Source organism: Crocuta crocuta, unplaced genomic scaffold (assembly GCF_008692635.1).
Source record: "Crocuta crocuta isolate KB4526 unplaced genomic scaffold, BGI_CrCroc_1.0 scaffold114, whole genome shotgun sequence".
Classification (NCBI taxonomy): domain Eukaryota; kingdom Metazoa; phylum Chordata; class Mammalia; order Carnivora; family Hyaenidae; genus Crocuta; species Crocuta crocuta.
This window is the reverse complement of record NW_027530000.1, coordinates 1,141,875-1,150,588: the sequence shown is the minus strand read 5'-3', so window position 1 is coordinate 1,150,588 and position 8,714 is coordinate 1,141,875.

Here is an 8,714-nt window from a genome sequence, read left to right as displayed (position 1 = left end):
GGGGCGCCGAGGAGTTCTGGGGAGCCGTGGGGGGTTTCTGGGGGTCACGGGGGCAGCGAATCCTGGCCCCGTGCGTCCTCCGACCCAGGAAGGAGCAGGGCTAGGGTCTTGGCGGTCGTGGGCTGTAGAGGGAGCCCCGCTCGGCGGGGGGGAAAGGCGCCAAGACCTTCGCGCCACGGTGGCGGGAGCGGGAGACAGCTGTGACCCTCGGCTGACCCCACGCCAGGCGCGGGTGCGCGGAGCAGACGTCCCCTCCCGCGCCCCCACCCAGGCCCCTGCGGGAGGAGGGCGCCTTTCACGTCCAGACCCCCGCCCGCAGGAGACCAGATCAGGACAGAGGCCCCTGCAGACGGTTGGGGTGTGCGGCCCAGAGCGGGGCTCCTGTAGGACGCCCCGAGAGCGGCCCTGGGGAGGCCCGAGCGCCCCGGCCTCAGCCCAGAGATCTTCCGAGCTGGGATGGCCCGGACGGGTCCCGGGTTCTTGCCCATCTAGGTGGAAAGACGGATGGAAATCAGTAAACGGCCAGCGTCCTGGCCTGGACACAAGGCGGCCTCTGCCCCGGTGGAATTTGCCACCAGGGTGAGCTGTGGGCTCCTTTACACAGCGAGCGGAGGGCGCTGCAAAAGTGAGGGGCCAGGAGGACCTCCAATTGGTTTTCACAGGTAGTCGAGGTCTCACTGCAAAGATTCTCCGACACCAGAGCTTGTAAGCTTATACAAACGACGTTGGCAGGAACACAAACGTTTCAGCGTTTGTTCAAGTGAAAATCTGGTGAAAGATTTGCTGAATATATCACACTTCAGAAAGAGAATGGGCTCCTGGAAGGTTGTTAGTAATTCTGCAGGGGAAGAATGTATATTGGCCCGACGGTGTCATGATACATTGTACAATAAAAAAGGCGGGTTACAAGACAGTTTGAGTGAGATGAGCTGATTTGAAAGGTACAAACATAGAATGATACATGCCACTCTGTTAAACCCTGCTTGAACCTACATGTAGAATTACTATTCTACTTCATTACTTTATTAGGCAGTCTGTCTTCTTTCTGCTTACTCACATTTTCTACTTTTTATAAAAAGAAGAGTCTATATTTCTATTTTTAAGGTTCTTTTCAAGGAATGGGAAGAGAAAACAGGGTTGTAGGAAGCAGTCCTGACTGACCAAGTACAGATGACCCTTGAACAAAAAGGGGTTAAACTACAGGATTCAGGGGCACCAGAGTGGCTCAGTCAGTTGAGCAGGGGACTCTTGATTTCCGCTCAAGTCATGATCCCAGGGTGGTGGGATGTAGCCCAGCATGGGCTCTAAGGTAAGCATACACTCACGTGTGCTCTTGCTCTCTCTCTCTCTCTGTCTCTCTCATATAATAAACAAACAAATAAACAGGTCCGTTTATACCTGAATTAAAAAATAAATACAGTACCTTAAATATATTTTCTCTTCCATATGATTTTTAAATTTTTTTAAAATTTATTTCTGAGACAGACAGCGTGAGCAGGGGAGAGCAGCGTGAGCAGAGTCGAAGAGAGAGGGAGACACAGAATCTGAAACAGGCTCCAGGCTCTGAGCTGAGCTGTCAGCACAGAGCCCAATGCGAAGCTTGAACCCACGAACCATGAGATCATGACCTGAGCTGAAGTTGGAGGCTTAACCGACTGAGCCACCCAGGTGCCCCTCTTCCATATGACTTTCTTAATATTTTCCTTTCTCAGCCTACTTTATTCTAAGAATGCGATATAAAACATATATAACATATAAAATATGTGTTAATTAACTATGTTATCAGTAAGGCTTCTGGTCAACAGTACCTATTAGTAGTTAAGATTTGGGGGGATCAAAGTGATGGAGTTCTTGAGCAAATGGCGAGAAAAGAATTCTTGAGTCGTCTTTGGTGCAAAAAAGTGATTTTATTAAAGCAGGGGGACAGGACTCATGGACAGAAAGCTGCACTGGGGTTGTGAGTCGTGACTGATTATATACTTTTAAGTTAGTGGGGGTTAGGGATAGCATAAGTCTCCAAGGAATTTGGAAGCAAGGCTTTCAGGACCTTGAGGGGCTAGCTGCTGTTAAGATGAGGTTACTTTTAGTCTTTAATAAAACAAAAACATTAAGGAAATAAGGAAGCCCTGAGTTCCTCGAGGAAGGTCAAATTCTACTTATGTCAGGTGTCTGCCACTGGGCTGCGAGCTGTAAGGAGATTTAATTTATGCCACATTTCTCTTGCCTTTGTTTCCCTCAGCAAAAGCTTGTACGTGGATTTTCAGCTGCATGTGGCTGGTGTCCCTAACCCCGCATGTTCAAGAGTCAACTGTATAGTGAGGCTTCAGCATCCCTGATACGGGTGAACACAAGGGGAAATTGCTGCCACACACCCTCCCATTTACAGTGAAAACCTTCTGTTAGTGTAATCTTAGGCTCTTTTTCTAGGACACACTAGATGCTCAATCAAAATATTCCTGATTGCCCTCCAATGAATTTAAAAAGTCAATGGAACCTAAAATTTAAAAGTATCTATTTTTTAATTTACATCTAAGTTAGTTAGCATATAGTGCAACAATGATTTCCGGCGTAGATTCCTTAATGCCCCTCATCGGTTCAGCCCATCCGCCTCCCACACTCCTCCAGTAACACTGTTCGTTCTCCATATTCAAGAGTCTCCCATGTTTTGTCCCCTCCCTGTTTTTATATTATTTTTGCTTCCTTTCCCTTATGTTCATCTGTTCTGTGTCTTAAGTTCTTCATATGAGTGAAGTCATATGATATTTGTCTTTCTCGGACTGACTGATTTCATTTAGCATATTCTCTAGTTCCACCCACATAATTACAAATGGCAAGATTTCATTCTTTTTGATTGCCAAGTAGTACTCCATTGTGTGTGTGTGTACACACACACACACACACACACACACATACATACATGCCACTTCTTCTTTATCCATTCATCCGTCGATGGACATTTGGCCTCTTTCCATATTTTGGCTATTGTTGATAGTGCTGCTATAAACTATGCCCCTTTGAAACAGCACGCCCTGTATCCCTTCGATAGATACCTAAGTAGCTCAATTACTGGGTCGTAGGGTGGTTCAATTTTTAATGTTTTGAGGAATCTCCACACTGTCTTCCAGAGTGGCTGCAGCAGTTTGCATTTCCACCAGCCGTGCAAGGGACCTTCTGTCTCCGCATCCTCACCAACGTCTGTTGTTGCCTGAGTTGTTAATGTCAGTCATTCTGACAGGTGTGAAGTGGTATCTCATTGTGGTTTTGATTTGTATTTCCCTGATGATGAGTGATGTTGAGCATTTTTTAATGTGTTGGTTGGCTATCTGGATGTCTTTTTTGGAGAATGTCTATTCATGTCTTTTTCCCATTTCTTAACTGGATTATTTGTTTTTTTGGGTGTTGAGTTTGAGAAGTTCTTTATAGATTTTGGATACATATTATATGTCGTTTGCAAATATCTTCTCCCATTCAGTCTGTTGCCCTTTAGTTTTGCTGATCGTTTCCTTCGCTGTGCAGCAGCTTTTTATTTTGATGAGGTCCCAATAGTTCATTTTTGCTTTTGTTTCCCTTGCCTCTGGAGACGTGTTGAGTAAGAAGTTGCTGCGGCTGAGGTCAAAGAGGTTTTTGCCTGCTTTCTCCTCGAGGATTTTGATGGCTTCTTGCCTTACATTTAGATCCTTCATCCATTTTGAGGTTATTTTTGTGTATGGTGTAAGAAAGTGGTCCAGCTTCATTTTTCTGCATGTCACTGTCCAGTTTTCCCAGCACCACTTGCTGAAAAGACTGTTTTTATTCCATTGGATATTCTTTCCTGCTTTGTCAAAGATTACTTGGCCATACATTTGTGGGTCCATTTCTGGGTTCTCTATTCTGTTCCAGTGATCTGAGTGTCTGTTATTGTGCCAAAAGTATCTACATTATTAAATTAAATTAAATGTAATTCAACAAATTATATGATCCTAATTCACTAATATAACATCAATTACTTTTTTTGGTTGCCATTTGCTGAACACTCAGGATGTCCCAAGTAAGATATTATTATATGAGCCTCCCACCCCGACACCCAAACTAAGACTATGTTCCCTTGTTACTAATCAGGAAATAGGTCCAGTGAATTTCAAAACACCTTTCAGGGGCCCTGCACCAATAACAGACAAGGAACCTTATCTTCTTAACTTCAACATGTAACTATTTCTAAGTTTTCTAAATCAGGACAAACATTTCATAAGCTGCACTTTTAATAGAGGCTTGATATCCCAACAAAAGGCAGTGCCACAGTGTAGCTGACCTGTGTCCATTGTAAATAAGGGCTGCCTCTCCCCTGTTCTTCCCTGCTCTCCAATACAGATGGAATCATTAGCACATTCTAAAGCATACTACTATTTCCAGAGTTTCTGTTTTCTCCAGGACCCAGGCTACCTGGAGTGTACTCCCAGTTCAATTACTTGACAACTATAGGAACTTGGCCATATTATTGGTCATCTTTGTACATTCTTTCATCTTTGGAAATATGGGGATAATAACAGAACGCTTCGTGAGATTGAGGTAGTCAATACTCAAAAAGTGCTATCTTCATCATCATCATTTTGTTTCTTATGTACACTATTTATTTTTAACACATTTAAGATCTGGTAAGGTAGGCTCCTCCATATTACTTTTCCTTTCTAGAAAACTTCTGGTGGGGGCCTCACCAGCTCAGTTGGAAGAACATGTGACTCTTGATCTTGGGGTCATGGGCTTGAGGTCCCACATTGGACATGGAGACTTGGGGAAAACCCTGCAGGAAAAAAGTTTTTGGTGATTCATGCACTTTCCCCTGTCATGATTAGTTGAACACATTTTTAAAAATCCCCAATCCACAGAAGTCTGGGAGGCAGCCTAGATCAGCCTGTGAACTTCTGCTTCACCTGAAGCCCTTTTCTCTGCAGGGAGTCACCTTCATCGCCACAGGCTCCCCCAAGGGAGTTCAGCTCCCAGTGTCACTGCCCCATACACCCTTCCTGATGCTCCCAGGGTAAGTGCCTCTCGGGAGATTTGTCAGATTTTGTCTGTTTGCATATTAGGGAGCTTGTAGCTGTTGGAGACCAGTCCTTTGGACCCCTCCACTGAGCTGGTCTCTTGGGGAATATCCTGGGAAGAAGATGCCTAACAGAAAAAGAGATAGGGTACCTGTTATCCTGGGTAAAATTCTGTGAAGGACTGAGAGAACATAAACAAGAGCTTGAGAGTGGTTATGAAAACAGGCAGATGTGGATGGGGGAGAGAGAACAGGAAAGCAGGACCTCAATTTAAAGCACCCTCTCAGAGGGCATTAGAAATGGCTCCCTGTTCTGCCGTGATAGAAACAGTTCAGACTCACAGCCCTTCTAGAGGGTCGAACCCTTTTCTTTTGCAAACTTGATGAGTCTGATGAGTTGCACCTCTACCTGAAGATCTTCCGATGGCTCAAGGTATTGCAGTGTCCTCTTCTGGGTCATGGCCCAGCACCCCACCCCAACACCACCGCGGCCTGCCTTCTTCATAACTCTGGGTTCCAGCTTTAGGGCAATTACTCAGCAGGTGGGAAGCCCAACACTCCCTGGAGCCTATAAGGTTTGGGATGTGTTACAGATGGCCGCCCGCCCAAGACGGTAAGTCACTGGTGTATAGTTACAGAACTGGTATAAGGTGGACAAAGTTAACTCGCTTCCATATGATTACAAAGTATGTGGATTTTTTTCTGACATGGACCACTGCCTGTTGGACATAGGCTTTCTGCCATGAGTACGCCTCCTGCAAGCGAGGGGTGCGATGTCTACCGTGCTTACTGAATTGGAGGATGGGAGAGAAGGAGGGAAGGGTCCATGTAACCTACATTCTATCATTATTCAGCAAACTTTCCTGATGCTTCTTATACTGCAGGTCTATGCTGGGCCCTGCCATCAGAGATGAATGTGGAAAACTGCATCTGAGGAATCCAGATGCCTGTTGTTGATTGCCTACTCTGTGTAGAAAAAAAATTGATTCATGTATTTTTGACGTTTAAAAACAAGTATAAAAAGATACTTAACCAAAAGCATTTGTTTAAATTAGCTTAATATTACATGTAAAAAGTTGAATAAAAATATAAGTGCAAAACAGTGAAAATACATTGTGACATGGTGAAAGTTCTTAACGATTTTGATTTTGTTTTTTCTATTGAGAAATAACTTCCACGAAGTGCACACATAAGGGTATTTTTATATATGTATGATTTTATATATGCATATAGTCTGATATTTTTATACATGTATACAGTTGTGCCGTCACCATCTCCAGCATGCTGTGGGGTCTCCTGTGCTCATTCCCAGTCAGTATCCCTCCAGAGTAACCACTTTTTTGACCTAAGTCTGCATAGCTCAGCCTTGCCTGTTTTTATACTTCATATAAATAGAAAACCAATATCCAAATCAAGATACAGCATACTTTTAGCATGCTCACAGGCATGCTTAGTGCCCCTGCAGTCAGTATATCCCAAAGACAACCACTGTTTTGGCTTCTATCACCGTAGATAAGTTTTGGCTTTTCTTAAATCTCATATAAGTGAAATTATATAGTATATATTCTTTTGAATTTGGCTTCTTTTACTTCACAGTGTTTTAAGATTCATCCATGCTGTTGCATATATCAACAGTTCACTACTTTTTACTGTGGTGTAGAATTCTGTGGTTTCGTATATAGCACAAATTGTTTATCCCTTCAACTGTTAGGACTTTTAAGTGTTTGTAGTTCATATATTATCAGTAAAAATGCCACAAACATTCTTGTGACATTTTAGAGGGAACACTTGCACACATTTCCCCTGGGTATACAGCTAGGAGAGAAAAAGCTGATTACATTATAGGCATATGTTTAGTTTTTGAAGAAAGCGCCAAACCATTTTCCAAAGAAGCTGTACATATTTGCCTTCCCACCAGCTACGTATGAGAAGGCCGGTTCTCCCACTCCCGTGCCCATTCTTGCTGGATGTTGTGAATCTTCCTTTTATCTATTCTGGAGGCTATGTAGTGATGCACCACTGTAGTCTGTATTCCCTAATGACTAGTAGTGATGAGCATACTTAATGTGCATAGTTCTAGTTGGTGATCTTTTCTGTGACATACTCAAGTTCTTTGCCCATTTTATGTTGCCTTCTCTTAAGTTTCCTTACTGATTTATAGTAGTTCTTTATAACATTTGGATCTGAGTTCTTTTCATATCTGTGCAGTGAAAACACCTTTCCCCAGACAGTAGCTCATCTTTTCATTTTTGAAGGGCCTGTCCCAGGCTGACCGTCCCTAATCGCAAGATACATTCTGAGTTGGAACATCCTGAGCTTGCAAACGAGCCAGGGTGCTGACCGAGCAGCAAACAAAAGGGCAAGACAGCCTACGTGCACACACAGACTGGATCCAAGCAGAATTGCATCCCTCGCCATTGCGGAGCGGGAACCTGGCAACAGGGCCCTGGGAAGGAAAACGGGAGGACGGGAGGAAAGATCATTTGAGACAAGAAATCACGAGCCCAGAGAGACTGGGTAGAGGATTTTGCACCAAACTTGGCGTGTGTCTGTGTCTTGCTTATCATTCCTTGGTCCGAGGGTTAAACACAGCAGAAAGCAACAATTTTCTTAACTGTTGCCGGAAGACAGGTGGACGGGAGGACGGGTGAAATATGTTGATGAGGATTAAGAAATGAACTTGGCAGGAGGAGCACTGGGGATGTAAGAAGTGCTGAGTCACTATGCTGCATAACTGAAACTAACAGAACACTCTATGTTGACTATACTGGAATTTACATTAAAAAACAAAAAATAATAATTTAGTGCATCTCATCACAGTTTCAGATTTATGTGTGTAGTGTTTATAATATTCCTTCTACTACTTTCGGGTTTATTTCATTGCTTTATGTTCTTATTCTTATTATTTTATTTCTATTTACTTTCAGCTTCTTTTACTGTTCTTTTTCTAGTTTCTCAAGGTAACAGTTTAGGTTATTGATAAGAGATCTTTTTTTTTTTTCTAATATAAGCATTTAATGTTACAAATCCTCTATTAGCACTGCCTTTTTATCTCAAGATGTTTGATATACTTTTTTTTGTTCAATTCAAAATACTATTTTTTTGTTGCTTTGAAATTTTTCTGGCCCATGGATTATTCGGAATTGTGTTGCTTAATTTTTGAGTATTTGGATATTTTACTGTTCTTTTTGCTATTGGTTTCTTATTAAATTGCATTATAGTCTGAAGACATTTTGCATGATTTGTTATTTTTTTAACTTACAGTATATGATCAAAGACGTGACCCACATTGGTAAATGCTTCACGGACAATTGAAAAAAAAAAAGGGTATTCTACTCTTGGATGTTCTAGAAATGCTTACTGGATCCAGTTTGTTGATAGCATTATTTAGTTATTTTATAGCCTTGTTGAATTTTGGTCTTCAAGGTTTTTTTGGTTTTTGGTTTTTGTTTTTTTTACTGAGAAATAAATATTGGGCGCCTGGATGGCCCAGTTGGTTAAATTTCCAACTCTTTTTTTTAAAGTATAATTTATCGTCAAGTTGGTTTCCATATAACACCCAGTGCTCATCCCCACATGTGCCCTCCTCCATGCCCATCTCCCCCCTCCGCCCCCACACCCATCAGCCCTCAGTTTGTTCTCAGCATTCAAGAGTCTCTCATGGTTTGCCTCCCTCCCCCTCCCCCACTGTTTCCCC